The sequence below is a fragment of the Ranitomeya imitator genome, chromosome 1 (genome assembly GCF_032444005.1).
Source record: "Ranitomeya imitator isolate aRanImi1 chromosome 1, aRanImi1.pri, whole genome shotgun sequence".
Taxonomy (NCBI): domain Eukaryota; kingdom Metazoa; phylum Chordata; class Amphibia; order Anura; family Dendrobatidae; genus Ranitomeya; species Ranitomeya imitator.
Window position 1 is genome coordinate 145,015,342 of NC_091282.1, and position 13,456 is coordinate 145,028,797.

A 13,456-nucleotide genomic window follows, 5' to 3' on the forward strand; every position below is an offset into this window, starting at 1 on the left:
TTTTCATTTGTGTTTACAGTGCACTCGGGATTTGATATCCAAGCAACATACGGAGGATATTGGGAAAATCTCCCTTTTTGTCCTGTATTTTGTTTTTCTATACTTTGATATGTTTTCTCTTCCTCCCCTTGGTCCTTGTCTGCCAAATCGCCTTGTGACGATGATTCGCCCTGTTAATCGCCCTGTAAATTATCCGATGTGAATGGAGGGCGGGTGCCATGGATTTGGCTAAGTTCGTAGCATCCCTATTTGTGCAGGCGCGATGCGACGTATGGGCGTGCTGGGGGTGTGGGCGCTTATGCGTCATGGCACCGCCCTGCCGGTCATGTGATTGCATCTGCTGCTTGTGGCGAGTAGCGATGACGTTCGGCCTGCGACGCCGGGCGCGGGCGCCGTGTGCCACATCAGGTGATGGTCAGATGACCGCTACTTTGGTGTGCGCTCTGCGCAGGCGCCGGCGTTCGTAGGTGGACGGATATATCCACATGGGTAAGAGGCGAGTCATTGGGATCAGCTGTTGTGCCCTTTGTTAAACAGATGGCGATTGGACAACCGGTGTGTGGACATGGACTACATCTGGGATTGGTGGAAATATTACTATGACAATGAAACAGCTAGAGCCAGGATTGGGCCACCGATCGGATGTTATGTTCCTTATGTTTTTCTTAGTCAGTTTGGTTAATATTTATGTAATATGATGGTGATCAGGTGTTGATTGTTTATTTTCTAAATGTGGCGCACAATTCGAATATGTATTATGTGATTTTAATGGGACTGAATAAAGGCCGCCCCTTGGTAGTGATTGGTCCCTGTATAGGTTCCACACTATTTAAGATGGCCACTGTTGATGTTTTGTATGCTTGACAAAGGCCAATTTGGCCGAAACGTTGTATCTTTTATATGGCTGAATAAAGACCGTTTTGGACACGATTCACCTGGTATGGATGCTGCTCCTTTTTCGCTGCTTGTGATTTTGGGTCTGACTGGATCCTTGGACTCCTGAGCGTGCATCCCCCATCCGAGTGCTGGTGGTTGACTTTTTCTATGAGGTTTCCTGTTTCTGTCTTTAGGGGTAGTTAGATCTTAGGCTGTGCCGAGGGGTCTAGGGAGTGTTGGGTTCCCCCCACGGCTACTTCTAGTTGCGCTTCTAGGTTCAGGGTTTGCGGTCAGTACAGGGACCACCTTCTCCAGAGTCCGTCTCCTGCTGCTCCTAGGCCACCAGATCATAACAGGCACCTGCAAACCATAACAGTAAAATCTGGTGCTCCTTGCCTTCTGAGCTTTGCACTGTGCCTGAAAAATATGTCTCGATTTACATATAGGATTTTGGCACACTCTGGAAAAAATGTACCTCAGTTTGTTGTAAAAAGAAAAAAAAAAAATCCTATTAGCCTTTAAGAAAATTAAAAACTAAAAACAATTTAGTGATAAAAATGTAATTTATTCTTTCTTTACCACTCAGTGGTATAAAATTCTGTGAGGCAGAGGCACATGTGGTGTCAATATGATCACTGCACCCCTAGATGAATTCATTGGGGAGTGTAGCTTGCAAAATGAATTCACATATAGGGGTTTTCTGTTGTTCTGGCACCTCAGGGGCTCTGCCAATGTGACATGGCACCCTCAAACCATTCCAGCAAAATATGAACTATATCGCGCCTCTTCCTGTCAGGAATATGATATATTTGTTTGTCTATGATCACGCACACTGAGCTCTGCTACGTTCAGTAAAGCTGAGCACAGACACGCTGCAAGCTTTCTGACCCCACTTCCTCCCAACTCTTTCTCCCTGCTGACAATACAGCTGTAACATGAAACAGTATGGGACTCTGTCCTTCCTCCCTCTCGAAGCAGGAGTGTGCAAAAAAACAGTCTTTTGTCTGAAACCATGTGCTCTTTTGTTCATGTACAAACTTAATAGGCATAACTTGACCCCAATTAGAGACAGAGATATGAAAGTTATTTGTTTGGTATGTGCATTGGCCGGGCCATCACCCAGTGCGTTTTCCAATTTCCTGTACCCTTTGTATCCGAGAAACGAATTACTGCTTACTCGCGGTGCAAAGAAGGTCATGTTTGGTCTTAATGGAATGCTAGTCGCAAAACAAGATCAATGGTAATTCCGTCATCGCTATACGAGGTTGCATCCTGGAGCTACGGTGGATATAAATTTTCCATAACTCTGAGTCCCTCTGAGAAAGTAGGAGTGCACGCCATATCTCCGCCCAATCAATGATGTCACGACCAAGGGGTATAAGACCGTGAGAGCTCATTTTTCACTAGCCTTTGACCAGGAAGCTAGCTGAGAGATGCTCTGTAATGCATTCTGATGTTCGCCCCTCCCCCAGCCACATGGTTTGCTATGACCTTAAATGATATGAGAGAACTGTAAGTGTTTTTTTAACTTTAATCCTTTTTTATTTGTAATTGTTTGTACGTACGATACTTGTCGATGCTTGTCTTCTTTTATAATCTTTTACTCTTTTGTAAACACTGCGTACCTTTTGGAGTAAAATAAATACAATTACTAGCTTCGTTTCTCCTTGCACTATAATGTACTGTCACATCCTCTGAAGTGAATTATGCTAGTAATTTGGGTTGGCCTCAGACCCGATATTAATTAAGGAATCGGAGCTGGTGGCAATGGATTTGTCCTGTGCGTTTGGGGAACCTTTTAGCGACGGACACCATTGATAATTATTCCCGCCTGAGTGGGAGTAGTTATATCGCCCTCGCTGCAGTGTGCTAATTAGCCAGTACAAAGAAAGGCATCCTTTCTGGGGACTAATTATTCGAGGTGCAGTACCCTGTCTGACCTGAGGGTAAGGGGGGTGCCAGAGAGCTGCAGGTTCTAAACCAGAATGGGGAAGTGGGATAAAGATAAATCCCCTTCAGAAAGAATTGGGGCAACCAAACAACCCCGGTTCATGACATATTAGTATGAGCAGTCGGAATGAGAAAGATATCCTCCCTGGGATCTGTGACACTTCCCTTCTGAGTTTTGCACTGTGCCTCAAAAGTCGTATTCCCCTACATATGGGGTATCGGAGTACTCAAGAGAAATTGCACAACAAATTGTATGGTGTAATTTCTCTTGTTACCCTTATCAAAAAGGCAAAATTAGGGGCTAAAATAACATTTTTGTGAGGAAAATGTGATTTTATTATAAGTTATAAACTTCTGTGAAGCACCTGGTGGTTCAGGGTGCTCACCATGCATCTAAATACATTCCATGAGGGGTCTAGTTTCCAAAATGGAGTCACATGTGGGGGGTTTCCTCTGTTTAGACACATCAGGGGCTCTCCAAATGCGACATGGCGTCTGATCAGCCAATTTTGCGTTGAAAAATTCAAACGATACTCCTTCCCTTCCGAGCTCTGCCATGCACCTAAACAGTGGTTTACCCCCACATTTGTGGTATCAGCGTACTCGTGACAAATTTCACCTAAGCTTTTTGGTTCCATATTTTCCTGTTACCCTTGGGAAAATAAAAAAATTGGGGACGATAAAAGGATTTTTGTGGAAAAAATATCATTTTTTTATTTTCACGGCTCTACGTTATAAACTTCTGTGAAGCACTTGGGGATTTAAAGTGCTCACCACACATTTAGATAAGTTCCTTTGGGGGCTAGCTTCCAAAATGGGGTCACTTGGGGAGTTTCCACTGTTTAGGCACATCAAGGGCTCTCCAAACACAACATGGCGTCCGATCTCATTTCCAGGCAATTTTGTGCTCTTTCCCTTCTGAGCTCTTCCATGCGCCCAAACAGTAGTTTACCCCACAGGGGTATCAGTGTACTCAGAATAAATTGCACAACAACTTTTAGGGTCCAATTTCTCCTGTTACCCTTGGGAGAATAAAAAAAATTGGATCTGAAGTACATTTTTTGTGAAAAAGTTAAATGCTCTTTTTTTTTTTTTTTTTAAACATTCCAAAAATTACTGTGTAGCACCTGAAAGGGTTAATAAACTTCTTGAATGTGGTTTTGAGCACCTTGAAGTGTGCAGTTAATAAAATGGTGTCACTTTTGGGTAACTTTTATCATTTAGACCCCTCAGGGTATGTGCACACGTCAGGGTTTTCTAGCAGAAATTTCATGACAAAAACCGGACATTTCTGCCAGAAATCTGCATGCGTTTTTGACGCATTTTTTTATGCGCGTTTTTTGTGCGCTTTTTTAGCATTTTTTCCCAATGCATAGAATAGTGGGAAAAACGCAAAAAATCCGCAAAATTAATGAACATGCTGCTTTTTTTACCGCAATGCTTTTTTTGCGGAAATTATTATTATTATTATTATTTATTGTTATAGCGCCATTTATTCCATGGCGCTTTACATGTGAGGAGGGGTATACATAATAAAAACAAGTACAATAATCTTAAACAATACAAGTCATAACTGGTACAGGAGGAATGAGGACCCTGCCCGCGAAGGCTCACAATCTACAAGGGATGGGTGAGGATACAGTAGGTGAGGGTAGAGATGGTCATGCAGCGGAAATAAACGCATCATGTGCACAAGAATTGCAGAATGCATTCTAAATGATAGGATGCATATGTCTGCAGTTTGTAATGCGTTTTTATCATGAAAAAACACGAAAAAACGTGAACGTGTGCACATACCCTTCGAATGTGATGTGGTGTGGTAAAAATGACAAATCGCTGGTCAACTTGTAACCCTTATAACTTCCTAACAAAAAAAATTGGTTCCAAAATTATGCTGATGTCAAGTAGACATGTGGAAAATGTTACTTATTAAGTATTTTGTGTGACATCTCTGATTTAAGGGCATAAAAATTCAAAGTTTGGAAAATTGCAAAATTTTCGCCAAATTTCCATTTTTTTCACAAATAAATGCAGGTAATATCACATAAATTTTACCATTATCATGAAGTACAATATGTCACGAGAAAACATTGTCAGAATCATCAGGATCCATTTAAGCGTTCCAGAGTTATAACCTCATAAAGGGACAATGGTCAGAATTGCAAAAATTGGACTGGTCATTAACGTGCAAACCACCCTCAGATTTCCACTGGTCTAATGTCCATTCCTTGTGTTCTTTAGCCCAAACAAGTCTCTTCTGCTTGTTGCCTGTCCTTAGCAGTGGTTTCCTAGCAGCTATTTTACCATGAAGGCCTGCTGCACAAAGTCTCCTCTTAACAATTGTTGTAGAGATGTGTCTGCTGCTAGAACTCTGTGTGGCATTGACCTGGTCTCTAATCTGAGCTGCTGATAACCTGCGATTTCTGAGGCTGGTTACTCGGATAAAGTTAGCCTCAGAAGCAGAGGTGACTCTTGGTCTTCCTTTCCTGGGGCGGTCCTCATGTGAGCCAGTTTCTTTGTAGCGCTTGATGGTTTTTGCCACTGCACTTGAGGACACTTTCAAAGTTTTCGCAATTTTTCAGACTGACTGACCTTCATTTCTTAAAGTAATGATGGCCGCTCCTTTTTCTTTACTTATAATTTGTATTATGGCAAGAAAAAAGCAGCTAACAGTCTATTCAGTAGGACTATCAGCTGTGTATCCACCAGACTTCTGCACAACACAACTGATGTCCCAACCCCATTTAAAAGTCAAGAAATCCCACTTATTAAACCTGACAGGGCACACCTGTGAATTGAAAACCATTCCCGGTGACTACCTCTTGAAGCTCATCAAGAGATTGCCAAGAGTGTGCAAAGCAGCCATCAAAGCAAAAGGTGGCTACTTTGAAGAACCTAGGATATAAGACATAATTTCAGTTGTTTCACACTTTTTTGTTAAGTGTATAATTCCACATGTGTTAATTCATAGTTTTGATGCCTTCAGTGTGAATGTACAATTTTCACAGTCAGGAAAATACAGAAAAATCTTTAAATGAGAAGGTCTGTCCAAAGTTTTGGTCTGTACTGTATGTTTTGCCTGAAATACAAAGGATGTGTTTCATCTTAAGCCTTTAAGAGATTATTTCATCTTCAACTTAACTGTTCATAGTAACAGTCATTTTGACTAGGGGTGCCCAAACTTGTACATGCCACTGTAAACAAGTGCAAACAAATGAGTAGATCAAGGGTCAAAATCAAATAACAACCACACTCAACCATAATATATTTAATACACCTGTAAACGATGCAGGAGAATAGTGACCAAATAAATGTGCTCCTGGGATGCCCAGGGGCTATTTGACTCATGATGAGACTGAGGCCAAATTGATAATAAACTATCTCTATAGCATTCACTGCTGTCTAAAAACACTACAAAAAAGAAAATCTGCAGCAATGTTTAGACCTGCGTTTTTTGTAACTTTTTTTACTGACTTCATTGAAGTCAGTGCATGAAAAAACACAAAGAATTGACATGCAGCAGATTTAAATCTGCAAGATACAAACAAGCAACGTGTGTAATGAGACTTCAGAATTCTCATTTGTTTTTCTGGCATCAGGATTCCCTTCAGTTTTTTGTGAAAATTTCGCATGTAAAAAATACTGCAAAACGCAACGTGCACATGGCCTTACTGTTTGTGAGTTTAGCCAAGATGATGGGTCTCTAGTGTGGGTATAGTCTCTTTGGTGTCCTAAATCTCTACTAGGGAATATGGATGGGTTTTCCCAAGATTGATAAAAAGTGGATCACTTTTAAAATAGATGGTTTTGAGTTCAACGAAAACTATTTTAATAAGTTAACTGTTGAATGTTCTATGATTCTTTGAATTCTTTGCAGACTCAGAAAGTTACAACTGACAGGATTTGTGGAGTAAGTCATTGATCTCATTGAATCAATGTAGTCATCCATTAATTTGAAGATATATTATGCAGGCGTAAATAAGTTCTCAGCTATAGGAACGATGTCAAAGATGTGTTCTCTTCATCTGAACAGTATTTTATATCTGAAAGATTTGCACATGATGACTCAGACTTCTATATGGACAATTCCTTATCTCGCAGCATTTGACATGTTTACCCAATATACATGTATCTTAAAAATAATCATTTAAACAGAGCATAATTACAAAGAAAGTGTAAACGTAATGCACCTTAATCTCTTTGCGACAGAGCTAATTTCTCTGTCGCCCATGACGGCACCATGGAGAGAGGGGATCCGCCCACCAAGGACAGGAAACCTACAGATAAAAAGGGCGGTACCACTCTCCCGCATCAGTTGGTTTCCTGACCTTGATGGGAGACCTACAGACTTACCAGAAGGAAGATCGTCATGGGATTCCGGGGCCAATCAGTCCGACTCTGGCAGCTGGGGTCCCTCTGCCTCGGCTGGTGTGGTGACCCGAGGCACCACCGCTGGGGCTAGTAGGCCTTTAGGGTGTGTGGGGGAGGTGACATGGAGTTCGCGGTCACCTCCCCAGGTAAGATGCAGCAGCGGCAACATCCAGGGGGGTCCCTCTGTGGTTGCGGGAGGAGCGGCGCGGCTCTCCCTTTGGAAGCGTCAGCCTGCACACTGCATAGCTGTCCGGCGTGCAGGGAACCGCGCGTTAGGGCAGGCTGCAAAGAGACCGGGAGCTCCAGTGGGCAGCGGGTCATGTGCGGCACCATCTTGTGCAAACTGCGCGAGCTGGTGGAAAGAGCGATAATGGCACACTCCGCAGGCGCCGGCAGACAGCGTTCCTGCGCAGGCGCCGGAAGAGGCGCTTCTGTGCAGGCGCATAATTGGATCAAGCGGCGGGAATCGCCGCCGCATAAAAAGAGGCTGCTTCAGTAATCAGTTGTTAAAGGGCGAGCCGCAGCGCAAACCGCAGCACTAGCCACGAAAAAAAAAAAAAGAGATGCCGCAGCAGCGATAAACATACAGGGGGGTCCCTCTGTGGTTACGGGGAGAGTGGCGCTCTCCCTCCTGAAGCGTAAGCCTGCAATCTGCAAAAGCCGGGGCCCCAGGTGTGCAGCGTTAAAAAAAAAAAAAAAAAAAGCCGCATGCTGCCTCTCCCAGAATCTTCTCCAGAGAAACACAGGAGCTGAGCCCAGGGCTGAAACCCTCCGGGGGGGGGGGGTGTGTTATTGGTTTGATCTTCCCGCAGTCCAGGACCGGAGGCTAGTGCGCACGCGCGGGGTGAGAACGCGCCCTTATGACGCAAGCAGACGTCGCGGTGCATGACTGGGTAATCCAGTCTGAACAGGCACATGTTGCTTCTCCAAGTCCCCTCCTCGTGGAAATATAGAGCAGGTGGTCGGGGGCCGGTACTCAGAGCCCTAATATGTGGCAATGGTCAAAAGGCTGGTCACCCAGACTTCTCTTGTGCAACTCCTCAGAATATTAGCCATAATATTGATCGTGAATGTTTCCAGGAGTAGAGAAGACCATATAGGAACCACCAAACTGCTGGGGGGGGGGATACCTGGAGGAACTTCCTTTCAGGTTCCAAGTTAGAAGAGGGAGTTTCCAATAACAACTGTCTTAGAGTTTCTGCAAGGAATTGGAACAGGGACTAGCCACAAATACTTTAAAAGTTCAGGTCTTGGCTTTAAGGGCCCTGTACAATTACGACCCGGCTGGATATCTGGGATATCCAGGTTCATCAAAGCGTTGGCCAGGTCTAGACCCATCCCCTCTCGGTCTACTCCTCCTTGGAATTTAAACTTGGATATTATATCCCTATACAAACCTCCTTTTGAACCCCGGTCAGAGGCTTCTCTGGGAATCTGTCCCTTAAAACATCACTTTATGAATCGGTGGGTTTCCAGGTTCATCAGGGCAGCAGGTAGTTCGAGGCCACTTCCAGTAAAGTTCCCTTCAATGGGATTTATTTTCGGTCCTTAAAACTCTGTCTAAACCGCCTTCGAACCCTTAGAGGATATCCCATTAAAACTCCTATCCCTCAAAACATCCCTGCTCGTCGCCCTCTCATCTACTCGTAGAATAAGCAACATACAGGCACTATCTGCTAACCCTCCTTATACACGATTTTTAGAGGATAGTGTTACTCTCAAAATAGATCCAGCATACCTCCCGAAGGTGGCATCCCGGTTCCGCAGAACTCAAGAGATATCTCTACCCTCCTTTTGTCTTAACCCTAAAAATAGGGAGGAGGAATCATTGCATACACTAGATGTCAGGAGATGCTTCATACAGTACTTAGAAGCCACCAGAGAGAGTAGTGAGGATGCCTCTCTTTTTATGTGCTTTCAGGATCCCTGGAAGGGGAAAAAGGCCTCCAAAGCTACTCTGGCGAGATGGATCACAGATGCTATCAGCCTATCATACTCATCAAGTGGAATGTCTGTTCCAGTGAAGGTCAAGGCTCACTCAACGAGAGCAGTGGCAGCTTCTTGGGCGGAGAAGGCCGGAGCTTCGATTGACCAGATATGTAGAGCTGCTATTTGGTCATCACCTTCCACATTCTATAGGCACTATAGATTGGACCTTATCTCCTCTTCGGACCTTACTTTCGGTAAAGGGTTCTGGAAGCGGTGGTCCCTCCCTGAATGTACTATCTATGCAAATCTCTCCGTGGTGCCGTCATGGGCGACAGAGAAAAATATAGTTCTTACCGATAACGGTATTTCTCTGAGCCCATGACGGCACCCGTACATTCCCTCCCTTCACTCATGGGTGTGCACGTTAATATAGTGCCATAGTTTATTTATGACAGGTCACGCGGTATCTCAATTAAGTTAAGTAATATTGAAACTAATAAGCTGTTCCATAGTCTCCCATCGTTCTCTAGTAAACAGCTGATGCGGGAGAGTGGTACCGCCCTTTTTATCTGTAGGGGTACCGTCACACAGTGCCATTTCGATCGCTACGACGGTACGATTCGTGACGTTCCAGCGATATCGTTACGATATCGCTGTGTCTGACACGCAGCAGCGATCAGGGATCCTGCTGAGAATCGTACGTCGTAGCAGATCGTTTGGAACTTTCTTTCGTCGCTGGATCTCCCGCTGTCATCGCTAGATCGGTGTGTGACACCGATCTAGCGATGCGATCTAGCGATGCGTTCGCTTGTAACCAGGGCCGCGCTTAGTAACCCGATGTTTACCCTGGTTACCAGCGTAAATGTAAAAAAAAAAAAACAGTACATACTTACATTCCGGTGTCCGTCAGGTCCCTAGCCGTCTGCTTCCCGCACTCAGTGACTGCCGGCCGTAAAGTGAAAGCAGAGCACAGCGGTGACGTCACCGCTGTGCTGTGCTTTCACTTTACGGCCGGCAGTCAGTGAGTGCGGGAAGCAGACGGCAAGGGACAGACACCGGAATGTAAGTATGTACTGTTTGTTTGTTTTTTACGCTGGTAACCAGGGTAAACATCGGGTTACTAAGCGCGGCCCTGCGCTTAGTAACCCGATGTTTACCCTGGTTACCCGGGGACCTCGGCATCGTTGGTCGCTGGAGAGCTGTCTGTGTGACAGCTCCCCAGCGACCACACTACGATTTACCTACAATCACGGCCAGGTCGTATCGCTGGTCATGATCGTAGGTAAATCGTATAGTGTGACGGTACCCTAGGTTTCCTGTCCTTGGTGGGCGGATCCCCTCTCTCCGTGGTGCCGTCATGGGCTCAGAGAAATACCGTTATCGGTAAGAACTATATTTTTTGACCATACCAATTTTTTTTTTTTAAATCTGACCAGTGTCACTTTATTTCGCAATAACTCTGGAACGCCTCAAAGGATCCCAGTGATTGTGAGATTTGTTTTTTCTTGACATTTTGTACTTCATGCTAGTGGTAAATTTTGGTTTATGTAATTTTGCATCTATTTATGAAAATATTGAAGATTTGACAAAATATGAAAACTTTGCAATTTTCAAACTTTAAATTTTTATGCCCAAAAATAAGATAGTTATACCACACAAAATAGTTAATACAGTCATGGCCAAAAGTATTGACACCCCTGCAATTCTGTCAGATAATACTCAGTTTCTTCCTGAAAATGATTGCAAACACAAATTATTTGGTATTATCTTCATTTAATTTGTCTTAAATGAAAAAACACAAAAGAGAATGAAGCAAAAAGCAAAACATTGATCATTTCACACAAAACTCCAAAAATGGGCCAGATAAAAGTATTGGCACCCTCAGCCTAATATTTGGATGCACAGCCTTTAGCCAAAATAACTGCGACCAACTGCTTCCGCTAACCATCATTGAGTTTCTTACAATGCTTTGCTGGAATTTTAGACCATTCTTCTTTGGCAAACTGCTCCAGGTCCCTGATATTTGAAGGGTACCTTCTCCAAACTGTCATTTTTAGATCTCTCCACAGGTGTTCTATGGGATTCAGGTCTGGACTCATTGCTGGCCACCTTAGAAGTCTCCAGTGCTTTCTCTCAAACCATTTTCTAGTGCTTTTTGAAGTGTGTTTTGGGTCATTGTCCTGCTGGAAGACCTATGACCTCTCACACTGGGCCCTACATTATGCTGCAAAATTTGTTGGTAGTCTTCAGACTTCATAATGCCATACACACGGTCAAGCAGTCCAGTGCCAGAGGCAGCAAAGCAACCCCAAAACAGGGAACCTCCGCCATGATTGATTGTAGGGACCATGTTCTTTTCTTTGAATGCCTCTTTTTTTTCTCCTGTAAACTCTATGTTGATGCCTTTGCCCAAAAAGCTCTGCTTTTGTCTCATCTGACCAGAGAACATTCTTCCAAAACGTTTTAGGCTTTTTCAGGTAAGTTTTGGCAAACTCCAGCCTGGCTTTTTTATCTCTTGGGGTAAGAAGTGGGGTCTTCCGTGGTCTCCTACCTTACAGTCCCTTTTCATTCAGATGCCAATGGATAGATTGGGTTGACACTGTTGTACCCTCGGACTGCAGGGCAGCTTGAACTTGTTTGGATGTTAGTCGAGGTTCTTTATCCAACATCCGCACAATCTTGCGTTGAAATCTCTTGTCAATTTTTCTTTTCCGTCCACATCTAGGGAGGTTAGCCATAGTGCCATGGGCTTTAAACTTCTTGATGACACTGCGCACGGTAGACACAGGAACATTCAGGTCTTTGGAGATGGACTTGTAGCCTTGAGATTGCTCATGCTTCCTCACAATTTGGTTTCTCAAGTCCTCAGACAGTTCTTTGGTCTTCTTTCTTTTCTCCATGTTCAATGTAGTACACACAAGGACATAGGACAGCGGTTGAGTCAACTTTAATCCATGTCAACTGGCTGCAAGTGTGATTTAGTTATTGCCAACACCTGTTAAGGTACCGTCACATTTAGCGACGCTGCAGCGATCTAGACAACGATGCCGATCGCTGCAGCATTGCTGTGTGGTCGCTGGAAAGCTGTCACACAGACAGCTCTCCAGCGACCAACGATCCCGAAGTCCCCGGGTAACCAGGGTAAACATCGGGTTACTAAGCGCAGGGCCACGCTTAGTAACCCGATGTTTACCCTGGTTACCAGTGTAAATGTAAAAAAAACAAACAGTACATACTTGCATTCCTGTCGCGTCCCTCGGCTTTCTGCTTCCCTGCACTGTGTAAGTGCTGGCCGTAAAAGCAGAGCGGTGACGTCACCACTGTAATTGCTTTACGGCTGGCCGGCGCTGACACAGGGTGCAGGAGGAGTGCAGGGAAGCAGAACGCCGGGGGGACGCCACAGACACCGGAATGTAAGTATGAAGTGTTTGGTTTTTTTTACATTTACACAGGTAACCAGGGTAAACATCGGGTTACTAAGCACGGCCCTGCGCTTAGTAACCCGATATTTACCCTGGTTACCAGTGAAGACATCGCTGGATCGGCGTCACACACGCCAATTCAGCGATGTCTGCGGGAGATCCAGCGACTAAATAAAGTTCTGGACTTTCTGCTCCGACCAGCGATGTCACAGCAGGATCCAGATCGCTGCTGCGTGTCAAACACAACGATATCGCTAGCCAGGACGCTGCAACGTCACGGATCGCTAGCGATATCGTTGTGAAGTTGGTCAGTGTGACGGTACCTTTAGGTGCCACAGGTAAGTTACAGGTGCTGTTAATTACACAAATTAGAGAAGCATCACATGATTTTTCGAACAGTGCCAATACTTTTGTCCACCCCCTTTTTTATGTTTGGTGTGGAATTATATCCAATTTGGCTTTAGGACAATTCTTTTTGTGTTTTTTCATTTAAGACAAATTAAATGAATATAATAATACCAAATCATTTGTGTTTGCAATCATTTTCAAGAAGAAAATGAATATTATCTGACAGAATTGCAGGGGTGTCAATACTTTTGGCCATGACTGTAAATAACATTCCCCACATGTCTACTTTACATGTGCAGCATTTTTTAAACATTTTTTTGTTGTTGCTAGGAAGTTAGAAGGGTTCAAAGTTGATGAGCAATTTCTAATTTTTCAACAAAAGTTACAAAACCTTTTTTTTTAGGGACCACATTAAATCACAGAAACTATCCAAATGTGACACCATTCTAAAAACTGCACCCCTCAAAGTCCTCAAAACCACATTCAAGAAGTTTATTAACCTTCATAGGAATTAATGGAATGTGGGAGGAAAAAAATAACAATTAACTTTCACAAAAATG

At 43.9% G+C, this 13,456-nt stretch overlaps 1 long non-coding RNA gene across 2 annotated transcripts in view; it reads left to right on the top strand.

Annotated features, from left to right (window-relative positions):
• LOC138664592 (uncharacterized) overlaps nt 1-13,456 on the top strand; it is a 62,281-nt gene that overhangs the window by 29,951 nt on the left and 18,874 nt on the right. The window lies entirely within an intron of this gene.